Source organism: Camellia sinensis, chromosome 2 (genome assembly GCF_055761805.1).
Source record: "Camellia sinensis isolate YWXY chromosome 2, ASM5576180v1, whole genome shotgun sequence".
Classification (NCBI taxonomy): Eukaryota; Viridiplantae; Streptophyta; class Magnoliopsida; order Ericales; family Theaceae; genus Camellia; species Camellia sinensis.
In genome coordinates, this window is record NC_138962.1 from 120653076 (window position 1) to 120671208 (window position 18133).

Sequence of the window (18133 nt, forward strand, 5' to 3'; positions counted from 1 at the left end):
AATCCATCTCTTTACGCCCATACTTCTGGAGGGAAAAAAGAACGTCACAGGGAAGAAGAGTAGACAACACCGGCGTGGAGGCGTTCGGACGGCGTGGACGATTGAACTCACTATTCGCATTTGCCAAAGGTAAGTGAGAAAACTCTTCTTTCTCTCTATATATTGATAGACATAGATATGTGTATCTATTTATATATCTATATCATCTATGTCATCATTTTGGTGCGAATAAACAAAGAATAGCATATTCCTAACATAGCTTTGGTGGTTTTGATATTGGAATTTAATTGGGTTTGTGATTTTTGGTGCTATTTTTGAATGTTGAAGTTTAGATTTTGGTTCTATGTTTTATCAGATTTTTGGTCCTCTGTTTTGCCCTCTGTCTCTTTCTTTTTTCTTTTCTTTTTTTTGAGAGTGATAGTTAAGTGGAAAGGGTTAGAGTTCTATGGGTAAAGAGCTGCCATAAAAGGTTATCAATAGTTGTGGAAAAAAATTAAAGACAACTGAGGCAACTCTACTAGAAAAAGTACAAAAGCAATTTCACTGAGGCAACTGTACTAGAAAAATTTCATTCACTGTTGACATATCCTTCAACAGAGTCTCACAGAGCCACCTCCAAAATGCGTAAAACACAAAATGCAGACAAAACCATATGAGAAAGCAATGGAGATACTAATAATAACAAAATGAGGGTGCAATAACCACCAAGATTGCTATTCTCGAAGAGTCAAATCAATTGAATTATTATTTCATTTAACTTCAGTAGTGACTTAACTTTCACTAGAATTAGTGGCTTGATGTGTCCAGCAATGTTATCTGAGACAGTCCACATGAATTAAATATTAAACATGCCATATTATTCTATGGAATTTAGATATGGAATCTTCAACCCTCTCAATAATATTAGTTCATCGCTAAAGGCTAACACAGATGGATTTAGGCATATTAATTGGACCCATACTGTAATTCCCTAAACATACTGTATGGACTAACTTTATTGCTGATACAACTAACTTTGGACCAAGAGCATGGACTAACTTGATTTGGATTCCAATCCTTGAGCTAATCAACTGAAGCATTCAGTGATTCCTCAATACATAGAGGGCATCCCTTGAAACAAACCTCGTGATTTTGAACCATCAAATCAATGTATCACCCAAAACCAATGAGATTTACTAAGTCATTCAAGAACATAAAATTTGCAGATCCAAAAGCAAATTACTCTTGGTTCTTCCACTTTATGTTCATATTTTATGAGAAGAATAGAAAGAAGGAACTATAGCACAAAACAAGGACCACATAAATAGAACACACTAGTTAATTCTTATACGTATTTAATTTCAATAACAAATTCCAGCAAAGTAAATGGATAGTATGTCCATTTTGAGGACAAACTTTTCATTGTAGGTCTCAGCTTGCAACAGCACCTTGGAAAAGAACAAAAGAGATATGTGAGGACGTTCCGCAAAATAGGAAACTAAATCCTAATAGAAAAAGAAACTAAAATCCTAAAAATAAGAAACCAAATATTGCTAGGGTCCTAATTAAACTATAATAAAAATAAATAAACATAAATATTAAAAAATAAATAAAATCTTCATGCCAAATTTAGAACGTGCATGTTCCGCATCATAGTGCAATCAAATTCCTTCATGGAGGGAGAGAGAGAGAGAGAGAGAGAGAGAGAGAGAGAGAGAGAGAGAGAGAGAGAGCAAGGAAGCAAATTATCATGTTATGGTACGAGAAATTACAATATCTTATTAACGATGATGCCTAGAGGCCAACAGCTATGAGCCCCATCTATGTTTCTCTTTCTTTGAAAAGTGGAGATACCATTAAACTAAGTTCAAGATTACCATTTTTGTTTAATATTTCTCTTAATTTATGTTCAAAATTATAATCAGAATCTCTCATAGATATCTCCTTGTTTCATAGATTTGGGTTACCCCAAACTTTTTAGTAAGTAACTTTTTAGCAGTAGCTTGGGTTATTTTTTGGGGTTCTTCTTCACATAACATAAAAAAAGAGAATTAGAGATGACTGGTAGTAATAGTCAGCAAGGTTAATTAGACTTACTGATCCTATAATCACAAATGATTTATGGCCTCCTTTGGCACTAATTTTCATCTTCACTTTTTCAACAGCCATAGTATTTTAGCAAAAAACACGTCCAACAGTAAGAACAGACAAAATATGGTATTTTCCTTATAAAGAAGTGCAGTTTCATGTTTTTACTATCAATCCATTTTGCAAGTAGGTCAATGTCATCAAACTGGAATATCATTTGGCTCCTTCAAAATCACAAGAATATTCACCAACACCTATTTGTTCACGTCAATTTTCTTATGAGCTGTAACATCCAAAGGCAAGGTATCCCAAAAAGATTAGATTGTGATCTTTAAGATACAATACAATGTTAACATTTAAAAATTAAAAATAAACAAGACAAACTAGAAACTTGAAATAGAACAATTTTCTTATAGATCGAGTGGGATCCATATCGTTTATGTAGGACACACCATCCACTTTATGAGGTTGCATATTATACTGGATGTTTGAAATGTTTTGATATTGTTGAACCCTATCACCCCAGTAGGGTTTTGCGACAGTTTGGTGGGGTCCAAACCATCCCCCCAGAACCATTATCTCATGTTCGAGCTACACGGGGCAGTAAACCAGGACAGTACAGAATCATGTATATATACCATGACACGATATGGGCGCAATGGGAGAATCATGTGTTGTCCATTAATGCTCGTAGTGTGCCTGTACAGCAGAGGCCATCTGAATGTGTATGGGGATACCGTGAGTGGTATGCTTGTGTTTCGCATCGGGTTGTTCAAAATCCTACACATCACTCTCAGTTTGATCCACGTGTTCAACGTCCCGAGAATGATGTTACTATGGATCCTGAGTGGGTAAGAAAATTTTGAATTACCTTTTTCACTTTTAAGTGGTTCACCATAAATCAAATAAGTATGATTTTTATCAATTTTTTTGCAGTGTAATGATGCTGCTTTCAATGTTGGTGCTGCAGTCCATAGGCTCGGTCGTGATGAGTGTGTCTTGCACCCTGACATGCTGTATGAAACCATTGGTCGCATGCTGCAAGTTCTTGATGGATAGAGTTTGGGATCTACTTCGACACGTACAGAGAATCAAGTCTACTATCGTAAACGTCGTAGGATGGACCGTACATGAGGATTGAGATCTACTTTTTGTTTGATGACATAATTTTGCATAATGTCTAGCCTATATACGTTTTGGGATATGGTTTTGTGTTAACCGTACATGATATTTGGGATGTAGTTTTTTTTTTTGATGGCATAGTTTTTGTTAAAGCGTAGCCCGTACAGAATTTGGGATCTAGGTTTTTTTTTTGATGATATAGTTTTTGTGAATGCCTAGGCCGTACAGAATTTGGGATATACTTTCCCTAATGGCATAGTTTTTGTGGATGCCTTGGATCTTTTGTAAACTGGATGCTTGGTTGGACAAGTAATGAATTGTCATACTTTTGTAAGAAATTTAAACAGTTTCACATCTATTTTGTATTCAATATTTATGTCAATGGAAATTTATTTTGGCGAACATATGTATTTGTTATTGTTTGTAATGCATTGTAATGGTATTGAAGTGTTTTGGAGGGATATGGTACCATTTGCTAGAAGTAACATTGTTTTTTTCAGTGCTATGGGCCAGTTCAGCTTCATACTGTTACACAATTTGAATTATTCCGGTGTTCGGTTGCCGGAAACAATAGATCCCTCTAGCATTTAGTTGCTCGAAACATTTAGTTGCTATATATTTCCAGAGCCACTTTATCCTAAACAACGTTTTTTTATTTGTGCTTGGCCCGTTCGGTAATACAATGCTAAATAATTTGAGCTACTATAGTTCTATGTTACCGGATAAAATTTTGTTTCCCAGCTTTATGTTACTGTTCAATTGGATAATTTTTGTTTGCTTCCCAACAAAGCCAGTAGAGTCCACATTGAAGTGTCTGTTCGGTCACACAATGTGAAACAATTTACAAAAATTTAGTTCTATAACGCCGAAATAAATGGTTTTTTCCAGGCTTTTGTGGCTATACAATTACGGAGCCACTTCCTCCCAAATGATGTGGTAATAATTTATGCTGGGGCTGTTCGATAATGAAATGCTAGTGAATTTTAATTAATCTAGTGTTGTGTTACCAGACAAACTAGTTTTTCCCAGCATTATGTTGTCATACAACATGAGAATTTCAATTTGCTTCATAACAAAGTCAGTGGAGCCCACTGTGATGCTAGACTTATATTTTTTTTTCAGCACTGTGATGTTGGACTATGTTATTTTATTCAATTTCGAAGCACCGAACAAAAGTCGCACACCAACCCAGAAAATCGAAACAAAAACCAACCAAACTAAAAAAAAACTCACCATTTCACTTTTTTGATAGTTTTTCACCACCGTTTCTTCATCCATTGCTTTTTTTGATGATCAAAACACTACGATTATCAGTTTTCCAAAAGAGATGTGTAAGAGAAAAGAAATGTTGAGAAAGGAAAAAGACAAGTAGGAATTGAAAGGTCAGGGGATGTAAGGAGATAATCAAATACATTTAATTTTAGTGTTTTGTCCTTTTAAGTAATTTCACATATGGATAAAATTGAAAGAAAAAAACAATCTTGTATGGAAGGTGTAAGGAGGTAAAATGGTGGTGTAAGTAGAATCACCCTAAATAAAATAATAGTTTCAAAAGTCTCTTAAATAAAAAATATGATGAAAAGGCTGAAATGCCCTTTCATAGAATCCAAAACTCTCACTGAATCATTTCTCTTCATTTTCTATCTCTTTTTCTATCTCTGCATTATTGGTATCCTCTCTCTTCCCTTTATTTTCTCTCTTTCTAAGCCCTAAACCCTTTTGATCTCCATTTTCGATCCATCTCACAAAATTGAAATCTTAAAATCATCTATTGAAATCTACCACCATCTCAGATTTGATGCCTATGAACTCATGTTTGAGATCAATAATTTCATATTTGAGATAAAAAGACCTCATATATGTCAAAAAAAAATGATAAATTGATATATTACAATAAAAAATCGAGAATTTTTTGTTTGTTTGTCCATAGATCTAAAGTAAAATTCAACTATAATTCATTTATCTAGTATGTACTCTGTTTTCGCAACAGTAAAATTTTACTCTGGTTAATGAAAAATAAAGTTTATTCTCTTATGCATAGACAAACATTCAACAACACAGTAAAATTTTACTTTAAGATTCAGAGTAAATTTTATTCTAAAATACAGTAAAACTTACTAGAAAACAAATCAGAAACTACATAGACAAACATTCAACAACACAATAAAATGTTACTTTCAATTCAGAGTAAAATTTACTCTGAATCTTCAGAGTAAGTAAATTTTACTTTGAAGATTCAGAGTAAATTTTACCAGAAAACAAATTAGAAACTGCATAGACAAACATTCAACAACACAGTAAAATTTTACTTTTAATTCAGAGTAAATTTTACTCTGAAATACAGTAAAATTTTACTCTGAGATGAAGTAAAATTTTACTTGCATGTTAAGAAAACATAACAGATAACACCAGAGTAAAATTTTACTCTCATTTTATCAAACAAAAACAGAGCACATACCAGAGTAAAATTTTACTCTCATTCTGTCAAACAAAAACAGAGCACAAACCAGAGTAAAATTTTACTCTCATTCTGTCAAACAAAAACAAAGCACAAACCAGAGTAAAATTTTACTTTCATCATGTCAAACAAAAATAGAGCACACACCTGATTGAACTCGGCAAATCAACAAAAACAAATAAAAAATAACAACAAATTTATACAGTTTTACAAAGTAATCCCTCATTTAATTGAGAGTATTGATCTTGGATGGCAAGATCGTGTATTGTTGACCAAGGGTGAGATCGTCGGCGGTGAGATCTTCAGACTTTGAGATCGTCTTCGTGAATTTCGCAGATCATCTTCACTTTACAGATTGTCTTCAAGATCGATGTATGCATGAGTTGAGATTGTTTAAAGATATGATATATATATATATATATATGAGGGCAATATGGTCAAAAAAATAAATAAATTATAGAATGTCCTTATTGAGCCGGGCTTCTCTTACTCAGGTGCTTTTTGAAGGAGAATTCATTGAGTTGTCCTTTATCTTAAAAAAAGGTCCAAAAAATGGGGTTTCACCAAAAATCCCTTTAATTTTAGGGATTTTGAATATTTATAATTTATATAATAAGTAAGATCAGCAATAATAACATAATATTAGTTAATATATTAACATATATATTAATTGGTATATGTATCACCACTCAAAAATATATATATATATATATATATATATTTTACAAAAATACTGTCGAACCTTAAAAACGGTGACGTTTTGAACACTTTTTTCTTCTATTGTTTTTTTCTTTTTTGTAGGACAAACCAAATCAAATGAGGCCGATTGTTTGACAGAGTTGGGTTCACTGACCATCGAGGCGGCGCCGGAGTTAGGTAGAGAGGCGATGGCGATGATCTGTTTGACACCAGAATTCTCAGCCCTAGTCTTGTCTCCGACATCTATACTTATGAATTTGTCAAGTGCATATATTTATGGAAAAATTATACAAGGAAGTGTGTAGACACTCCATTTTTTTTTTACCGCCTTTAAAATTTAGGTGCTTTATTCCAAACACCCGATGATGAAAGTTACACTGTGCAATCTTTTGAATTCTCAGTGAAGAAATTTGGATTCAAGCTCTAATTCCAAACCTTGCACCCCATTTTGGCCAAACTATTTTAGACCTTAAAACCCTCATTTCAAAATATTTTTTCAAATATTTCTACGATGTTCCGAGGCTCGCATTTCATTTAAAACATTGTACTTTTTGATAAATCGAGCGAGGATAAAGTGGAAATAAATGAAAAGGAGGTGAAATCTTTGAAAAAATCTTAAAAATATCTTATTTATAGGTTTGGAGTTGGAGGAAATAGGAAGGGAGGGAAGAAAACTAGTTGGGGAAGAAGTTGGGCATCAATCTGTTAGGATATAAATGAACTGTCTTTACTAAAATAGGAATATCTCTTTGCATACTTAGAATTTAAATGTAAGGCTACCACCATTGGAAATTAGACTTCTGGGACTTCAATTTAGACTCAAGAATCACCTAAAACCGAGTCCGAATGAGGGAGATATCCCCATTTAAATTCGGGCCTGAAGTGTAGTCTTTTAGACCCAATCGGGTGTATTTAGAACTGGCCGTACCCCATTGAGGCCCGCCCAGGCCTCAATGAAAACTTTTTCTGGGTTGCTTTTTAGGCCTAGTCGTGGGTTTTGAGGCCCGGCCGAGTCTCAATGGCGCCAAACAGACAATTGGCAAGAATTGAACAAATATCTTTGTTTGAAGATATTTATGATCTTTTTGGCTCAAACTCTATAAATAGAACTTCTTCCTTCAGACTTTAAGGTTAGAAAAACCTTTCAAGAGGCTTAGGCATTGATAGAACATCAATTTTCCTTCCAAAGGCTTCCTTGACCTCATATCACCTTTTAGCTATGCATACACAATACATACACCATTAGAGCGTGTTCTTGGAGCTTTTTGTTGAGATTTCAACCTAAGTTTCACAAACTTAAGGGTGTTTAGGATCAAGTTTGTTTAACTGCAAGCATCCTCTCTTTCAAGAGGTATAATTTTTGCATCTTCTTCCTTATTTCTTTTTTACTCTTTTCTTCTCTTTTCCATGCTTTGTACACTATTTTGAGATTGTTTTGTGGGCTGAAACTTGGGGTTAACGGGCTACCAAAGGCAGAGAGGTTTACTAACCTTTCTTGCACCTTATCCCATAGCTCATACCTCTTGTTTTCCCACTATTTTCTTTGATTTACATGCTGATTTTCAGAATCCAAAAAGGTTGAAAAACATGGTTTAAAGGTCTTAAAAGTGGAGGGGTTTAGCCATCTCTCCTTGATTTTGTTTACTGGTTTTATATCTCTTACTTTTGTCTATCTTTTTGTACTCTTTAAACACACTTTTAGCCACTATTTTTGGGCTGTTTTTGGACTATTCTTGGACTGTTTTGGAGGCTGAAATATGTGATTTAAAATTGCAAAAAGTGGAGGGGTTAGTCACCCTTCCTTAGGCTTTGTTCCATAGTTTTTTCTCTACTCTTTTTACTTACTTTCTCTTGCTTTTAGCTACTTTTTTTTTTGTACCTTAGGGGCTGTTCAGAGGCTGTTTTAATTCATTTAATTAGTTCATGCTTTAGTTAGTTTGCTTGTTGTATCATAAGCTCTCATATACAGCTTGTTGTATGTTGTTCTTGGCTTTTCTTTATTTAACTTCCATGTCAAGAGTCCTATTTTAATAAGCAATCTAGCATTTATTTCTGCAACCTCCCTCTTTTATTCTTTTCTTCATTTGTTTAAGAGTTATTTCAACCAATTGAGCTTATTCAAAACATGTAAAAGAGATCTATGCTTAATGGCTTAATCTCTACGGAGATTCATTATCAACGGCATAGTCTCACTTTCATGATTAGAAACACCTCTCGTTTGGCGTTTCTTCTCATTTAGTGGACTTAACAATCATCTTAGACTTAATGGATTAAAGAACGGAAAGGACTAAGAAAATTGGCTTAAAATGAACCAACCAACATAAAGAAAATGAGGTATATTGCTTGGGTTCGGTCAGACGTTATGCCGAGTACATCGTGTCAAGGGTCATCATACGTCAACTCATGATGTTTTGATGAACCTTGAAGCGTCTCTACCTCCCTTTTTGAGTTTACTCTATGATAGAAAAGAGGGGTGGTTATTGATTCATTACATTCATTAATTTTTGTCCAAAATCATACCCTAACTCATAACCAATTTGCTCATTGATGGTTTTGGAAATGACTTTATCCTTCTCTTGAGGCTTAACATGAGAGAGAAGAGTAGAAGGGACAAACAGAGTTCAAAATAACTATGTCTGCACCGTTTTCATTTCAGAACACAAAAACAGGATTTTGCATAAAATTAAGGCACGACCGGCCTTCTTTAAGCCCAGGCAGGCTTCATTGAGGGCCAATCACCTATCAATGTTTGGCCAGCAGTGTGTTTTGCAGAAAACAGAGGGCAGTGACTGAAGGTGAAACAGAGTAGACCTAGGCAGACAGAGCTATTCTTGGACACTATGCATGCAACCTTTGCGCATCCTACTTACATCATTATTATAAATTAATGCTCCGAGTATTGTTGTAATTAATTCCATTAGTCTTGTTAATAATTAGTGTTTTAATTATTGTTTATTTGTAATTGTTATAACTAGTTAGCTTAAATAGCTAGCTTACTTATCATAGTTATCCTTGTTGTAATAGCCTAGTTAGCTAGTTAATAATTTAATTTATTCATTCAATTTTGTAATAATTAGTTTAATTCGGACTTTCGGACTTTGATTCACACCCTCTTGCACGAGGGCAAATGTGTAATAAGTTGTATGTCTTCCAATCCCACGTCTTTCTCCCTTTTAATTATTTGCTTACGATAGTTAGTATAGAACATCATTTTTCAAATTAGCGATCTTATGATTTGCATCCATTGTCTTACATGCATCCAAGGTTCGGCTCATCACGCTAACCTAATATCAAATGTTCAAATTCATTGCTTGAATACATGCCTTATCGCATGTCTTGAACGAGATCATATGCCATGCTCATAGCTAAGCCTATAAAATAAATAATGCATGCGCGCTGCATTTAGTCATATTGAATTAATTAGGAGCATGCATCTTTTTCTAATTATTTTGCTTTGTTTTGGCTCGGAGTACTAGGTGAGTAATTCTGTGTTTTAGCGTCTTGTATTGAATATTTGTGTTACCATATCAAAGCATACTTTCATGAGGCTAATTGCTTGAATGATATAACTGTTTAAATGCCTGTGGATGAAGGTTAGTTGCTTAAATTGGGATAGTTTGATTAATGTCCATTTTAAGCCCACTTTTTCAAGTGGCAAATTCACAAAACAATTTCAAATAAAACACGAAATCAAATGTTCCAATTCTTACAAATTAGTCTATATTTGTGTGTGCGTCACATAGTAAAGAATAGCTAATAAATCGGAACAAGAGCATATAATGTAAATAAGAATCACATCATGATTAGTAGAGTCCGATCTTTGATCGGGCGAGTATGGTGCTCAATTCATGACCTTCCCTTCTCGTACCTAAGTTCCCGAGCCGAGACACTTTGGTAATGACGGACTAATGGCCTTTAGCACAAGTCTTAGGTTTCCTAAATTTCTCAAAAATATTTAGGTGGCGACTCTGAAATCTGGCAAAGCAATCCATTTTTGACATTTGATTCAAACATCGATTTTTCAAAAAAGAATTGTCGGATTTGGACTCTTTTTGTGTTTTCACTGTTTCACATTACACTTGTGAAATCAGATTCAGAACCACAAGTGGCGTCCGAACTGTAGGGCTATTCGCCTTCCGAAAGGAGCGCGAAAAGCCGAGCTACAAAGTGTATAGATTTTACTTAAGAAAATATTATAGGTCTCAAATTTTTTATCAAATGAATAATCAAAGTGTAGGGTCTACTACACAACACTTATTTGAGATATTTAATTATTTATTTAGTAGAAAATTTGATATCCTTAATCTTACCTTTTTATTTATTTTATTTTATTTTTTTATATTTATTTAGGAGAAGTTGTTGCCAAACGGTAGAGGTGTAAATATGGCCCGGCCCAGTCCATGTTGGGCCTCACGCGCTCTCGTCAAAATTCAGGGCAAGGTGGGGTGGCCCGCAGGCCAAAAAATTAGGCCCAGGCCCAGGCCCAAGCCTAGGGGTATTCAGGCCTTGGCCTGCCCGATGGACCTGGGTCTAGCCTCGAGCTTGGGCAGATCTGACTTTTTTTTTTTGTTTTTTTAATTTTTTTCTACCAAAAGTTTATTATTATTTTTCACTAAAAATGACATTGGGCTTTAAGTCAAGCCTTAAATGGACCTTAAGCAGGCCGATAGGTGGGCCACGGGCCGGGTCGGGCTTAAAAAATGATGGCCTAGGCCTTGGGGTTTGGGCTGGGCTCGGACCCGGGCCTAAACGGGTTGGGTCCACCTTGGGCCGTAAGCAGGCTTCGAGCCGCCCACGGACCGTGGGCCATTTTTACACTCCTACCAAACGGCAACTAGTTGGATTGGTTGGTTGGTTGCGTGAGAGGTGTGTATTGTCACTATTGTGATTGGTTGGTTGGTTGCGTGAGGGGTGTGTATTGTCACTACTGTGTGGGTGTGATGTGATGGTGACATTGGGAATGTGACTTGACTTCTTGGTATGAATGATAAAAATGAGAAGTTATTGGTCAGTCTTGGATATATCACGTGTTGTTCAATGGTTGTGTGCAGGGGTGCTCGTGGAATGGATTTGTGCGGTTTGCGGTTTGGTTTTGACCCGCTCGCACCTATGCGGTTTGGGAAAAAGTCAAACCACAACCGCCAGCAGTGCGGTTTGCAGTTTGTGTGGATAGGGTTTGCGGATGTGCGGACAGTTGTGGGCGGTTCGCGGTTTGGATTTTTTCCTTTAAAAATTAAATTTTGATTTTTTTCCCATTTTGTAAATATTTAATTTGGGTTATTTTCTTCCAATTTTTTAAAATGCTTCAACATTAATAATTAATGAATTAAAACTTATAAAATTAAAAACACAACAAAATCAATTCCTAAGACAAACAAATCATTTAAAATCTTAAAATCATTCAAAATCATTCAAAATCAAATAAATGAAGAGAGAGAGAAAGAGAGAGAGAAAGAGAGAGAGATATCTTACAACAATTACAAAAAAATAACAATCATCATCATCATTAAAAAAAAACAAATGCGTGCGGATCTCACTCACTCAAATTCAAAGAAAAACACATCTGAACCGTTTTTTTTTTTTAATATTACCCTAATCTAATCTCTCAAACTCAAAGAAAAAAAATCATTGAATGATTTTAAATCTAATCTCTTAGTTTTTTTTTGTATTTCATCATTCATCTAATATCTTAGTTTTTTTTGAAATATTTCATCATCATAACAATCATCATCTCTTAGTTTCAAAGATGAAATATTTCAAATCTAATCTCTTAGTTTCAATGCGTCCAGATTTGAAGAAAAAAAAAAAAAATTGTTAATGCGGACAGGTTGGACGAGTGCGGTTCAAACCCACAACCCGCCCACAACTCGAAAATCTGCCAAAATCCAAACCGCACTCGACCCTAATGTATTTGCAAAACTGCTCATATGTGTGCTGATCGGATCGAGAAGGGCAGTTTGGACGGGTCGGATAACCCTATGCCCAGCTCTAGTTGTGTGATTGGTGAAAATAATGGAATTTACGAATTTATATTAGATAATTGAAAAATATAAAGGGTATGGTGAATTGTGATTGATATAGGATATAATCACGTGATCCTTCAAAACCAATCATTAATTTTTTGATAAAAAGTTGAAACTATTCGATAAAAAGCTGAAAGTAATAAATAAATTGTTTGGCAAATTACACTCATGGTTTTTGTAATTTAGGACTTGTGTTATTTTGATATTTGATTTTTTAATTGTGATACATTTGATTTTAAATTTTGAATTTCATTTTAAATAAGGACAATTGAAGACATCATTTCCTTTGTAAATTGAAAATGCTCCATTTTAAAGATAAAATCGTTAATTTGATAAAATATAAACTAGTTGGACAAAAATAATAGTCAAAAGGTTATTTTTAAATTTTTAAAAATTATTTCTACCTACGAAAAATAAAATTATATAAAAATGATAAGTCTTTTACATTTTTGTATTTTTATTTTTTACCAAATTAATTTTTAGTGTGTGTTTGGATGATTATCATATAATAGTGATTGTTTTTGTTGATGTTTTTGGATACTTATCACGTAATAGATGGTTATTTTTGTTGTTAACAAATATTTTTGAATGGTTATCATGTCATGGATAGTTATTAAATTTTTAATCAATATGTTTAATATATGAAATGTTTTTAATTTTGAATTTTTTGATTTAATAGATTCGTTTAATAAGTTGTCACCATATTTGACTTTTGAAAAAATAGAAACTAATTTAATGAAAATAAATATCAAAACAATAATAATTTTAAAAAATTATTTCTATCCTCCCAAAAGATAAAATTATATAAAAATAACATTTTTTTTTAAAAAAAAAATTACCAACTTAATTTTAGCTTCTTAAAATTTTTTTCTAAAAATAGATTATAAAAACCAAACCAAACGAAATATTATAACCAAGAAAGTGTCAGATTATTCATTGAATTTACATTTCAAACAATATACAAGTTAACCAACAAAAAATAAGTTGTATGATGATTTTGCCCTTGAAATGGACCGTTTTGCAAAGGAAACATCTTTGATTGTCTTTATTTGGAACAAGATTCAAAATTTAAGTTCAAATGTATTACAATTGAAAAGTCGGGGACCAAAGTGACACAAGTCTCAAATTACAGGAACTATTAGTGTAATTCGCCTTAAATTGTTATATTTAATTCACTTAATTTTAATATTAAATTTATGATTTTGTCTAAATTCTAATTTATTATAATTGTTAGTATTTTTTTATGAAAAATATACACATAAGTAACATTTTTAAATCAAACCGGTATCAAATGAACTTTTGTTGAGCCAAACTCGAATAGTTTGGTACTTTTATGTAGTTAGCTTATCGAATAAAGCCGAACAAATAATTAACTGTTCAAGCTTTGTTTGAAAACTTTAACGAGTTTTAAAATGCGCTTAAGCTTGACTTATTTAGCTAACGAATTAAGTTTGAAAGAGTTTTTAAGGAGTCAAACATGAGTCAAGTTCGAACTATTTGGTTCGTTTATCACCCCTACTTATTGGAAGAGGGAAGGCGTCTTTGACAGAGTATTGGTTTACGAAAAAAATAATGTTACATGCACAAAAAGTCTCTACACATAAATTCTCACATGTAAGACTCACCTTCATGTGGCAACTTATATGTGTTCTATAAATAGATTTTTTTTTTTTTTTTTTGCGTAAATAGGATTTTATTAAGCAGTCACAGAGCAACGTGTCAAGCTCCTTTATTGCTTCTTCATACCAAATGTCAAGCTTTTTTAACTATTTTTATATATAGGCTTCTCTCAAGTTTAAATTTGAACTTGAGAGCTCGTGAAACTCATTACAGGTTATATTTTAATAATTTGAACCGTTTATTTTGTAGGACTCTCCGCATATATCATTCATGAAAAGAAAAAAGAAAAAGTCGGTTCAATAATTGTAGTATTTTCATTTTATTGTGTTTGTTTCAATAAAATGAATGGCTTATTTTCAAAAACTTACTTCTTGTCCATTTTTTTTTTTTAAAACAAATATGATAAAATGAAAATGTTATGATTATAGGATCAACTTAAATATTTTCACAAATGACATACAGTACAGGTCCTATAAATAAACAGTTCAGATTAATAAAACAAAATTTGTAGTAGGTTCTACAGACCCCTCAAGTTCACATTCGAACTTGAGAGAAGCCCAACTTGTTTTTATAGGACTTGACTCTCTTCCAATTCAAAATTTGAACTAAAGGATGTTGTTTGAGCTCGTGGAGTCTATTTCAATGATCCAAATCATGCATTTTATATAATATTTCATATATATCATATACACAAAAAATTAAATCGATTGGATAATCGTAACTTATATTCAATTTATTGCACGTCTCTAAAAAATAGCCATTCATTTTTTTGTGTAACAAACACGATAAATTGAATAAGTTACGAATATCTTATCGACTTATTTTATTATTATTATTATTTTGTAAATGATATATATGAAGGACATTACAAAATGAACAATTTAAATTATCAAAACGGGACTCGTTATGGGCTCCATAGACTCAAACAACAATTTTTAGTCCAGATCATGAACTAGACTAGAAAGTTGTGGATTTTACTCTCTTCACAAATTCTACCACTTCAGCACCAAATAGCACCGCTGTCATCTTTACCAAAAAGGTCACTCATCAATATTTATTTTTAAAAATAATAATTTGTATAAGAGACATATCATGTTAGTATATTTGTCTTTCTCTCACACCAATGAACCTACATTTGTAGAGTCTACAAATATGTGAGAAAGGAGTACAATAGGAGTGTAAAATGGCCTGCGACTCGAGGTGGGCTCGGCCTGGTTAGGCCCAGTCTAGGACCCCTGGGCTTGGTCCTGTGCCATCATTTTAAAGCCAAGCTCGGTCCGGCCCACTCACGGCCCGCTCAAGGCCCACTCAAGGCTCAACCCAAGGCCCAATGTCATTTTTTATGGAAAAAAATAAAATTTTGGTAAAAAAAAAAAAAAAATGTTCAAGCACTATCCAAGCCTGACATGGGCCGGCCAGGGCCTAGGTGGCCTGTGCCAAATTTACACCCCTAGAGTAGACCATTACACAAAATACAAATCTAGATAAGGAGAAAAATATTCAATTGTCTAAAGACAACAGATTAATTTTTATGTCAATCACTTATGATCAATTGTTTCGACCGCATTTAATTCGTAAATTTGAAGACAAATTTGAAAATAGAAGAGAAAATATGTATGAAACGTAAGTAAAATGTAATTATATTTTTTTTCATATTTTATTTATATATTTTTTTCTTTTCTAATTACTTTCTTAAGTGGATGAACCAAACATAACTTTAGAATAAAATAAAATTTGAGATCCCATGGTCATCATTAAAAAATTAGAACTTGATTCTTATTCAAAATGACCATTCATAAGTGTAAAAAAGAATATGCTAATTTTTGGAGCCATAAAATAATTTACTCTTCTTCAATGTTTAAGTAAGCTCACCTGTTGTATAACAAAAGTAATCTCACCTGGAAGTCAACATCAGAGCATACTTTATTATTGGAAAATTACAGGGCAATGTATACTTGAGAAATGGTACATTCTTAATTGACGCCGTCCAATTCAACTTTTAATGATGCAGTTAAGATTTATGTGAAGCGCTTTCACTCTTTTCTTTTATTTTTAATTTTTTTTAATTTGATATTATTATGGATGAAATTGGAAGGAACAAAATTAAAGGAATAAATTATTTTTAAAAAAATATTTATAAATTAATGCTAAATTTTACAAATATTAAAGTATAAAATGATAAAGTTTTTTATCGATCAATAATTAATTTTTAACGAATCCACTGTGTAGTAGTTTTCCCTTTATTATTTAGAGGTGATTCTATTTGTATCTAAATATTAATTCAGTACGTCCAATTAAAATATTAAAATTTTAATTTCTATTACACCAATCATAAAATAAAATATTATTTTTTCCTCGCAATATATCCTAACCCTAATTACTTATAAGACACAAACTCAAGAATTAGTGCTAGAAGCTCAGACGAGAATTTGAAAAATGCCATGACTGTTACATGTGAGAGCTTGCTCGTTGCCTCAAGAAAACCAAACAAGATTCTCACAATGGACGATTAGAATGTTACACAATCTAGGAAAAAAAAAATTAAAAAATTAAAAAAAAGTATTTTTCGTATTAGAGTCTCTTCATTTTCTTCCAAAATTTCAATTATTTTCTTTTCATTTTCTTCGTCATTCTAAAATTTCAATCTACCCCATCAAAATCTACAATTATCATTAACATCGTTGTTTCTTATTATGTTATTACTCGCAAATCGAAAGTATTTTTTGAAGCAATCCATCAAAGAAGGGGTAAGGGCACGTTTAGTATTATGAAATGGGTTGGAATGGAATATTATTCTAGTTTTGTATTCCATTTCCCTTATTTGGTATGTCTTATTTAAGTGGGAATAGTAATTCTATTGGAATGGCTATTCTAACAAAATATGAGAATGTCTATTCCATTCTCCAACCTAAGGAATGGCCATTCCATTTCATCATGGAATTACCATAAAATTTTATTATTATTATCTTTTTTGTTGGCACTTAAAAAAAATATTATTATTTAACTACTACTACCATTCCGTTCTCCTACCAACCTATCGCCACCGCCACCGCCACCTTATTGCCGCCGCAACCACTACTGTCACGACCCAAACCCGCCCCTATGGGTTTAGCACCGTAACCGGCCAGTAATCCAAGATTACCGAAGGCCTGCTTAACAGTAATACAATAATACAGAGTACAGGGGCTGGCGGAAGCCAATGCAGTAAATAAACAGTGTCCAATGAGTTGTGACAGTCTGTATGCAAAAAGACTTTTCATACATATATACATAACCAGTACAGAACAGTACGCACGATATTTACATTCATTTCGATCAGGGACTCAATCTCTATTAACAGTACAGTACAGTCTATACATTCTATTCAGTTATCACAAAACAATACAGAAGGGGGAAAACTAAAACACCCATAGCCTTAGCTCGACAGGCTCGGAACCTCGCAGTGAGGCACATAGGTTGGCTTGACAAAACTGGAGCTTACCCCGACGCTTCTAACCACAGTCTGGTGCCTGTACACTTACATATATATATGAGCAGTGAGCTAAAGCCCAGTGAATAACACAATGCGTAAAGGGGTTAAGAATGAATGTCCTTACAGTAATGAAAACAGTTCATTAAATCAGTATTTCAGTCATTCAGTCAGTACAGTCATATGTGGTACATCCATTAGCATAACAGTACAGTAAATAGTAGGTCTTAAAAGACCGAACAGTAAATGATGGCCATCAATCAGTAAACAGTAGTGGTTCCAACAAGGGAACCGACAGAGATCTCTGTAATAGTAGCAGTAGCCAGTAGTTGCTAAGGATGCCACAATACAGTTCAGAATATAGAACATACATTCATTCAATTAACAGTAATAGTTCAGAAAGAAGTACAGTTCAATTGTTCAGAAGATAATCATTTTGAACATATCTTTACACAGTTGTTACTCATAGAGTTTCTAGGCTACAGTAAAACTAGAGCGTGTCCCCAATCGCCAACCCTACACAGTTACAGATTGAACGCACACTAAGCTACACAGTTGGGAAAGATATAAACTTAATCCCTAATTTGCCTCGGTGTGGTTCTACATCCTATCCTCATTAAGATGCTTTAAACTAAGCCTAATAATGCCTAGGATGAGATGAGGATGCAAAGATGT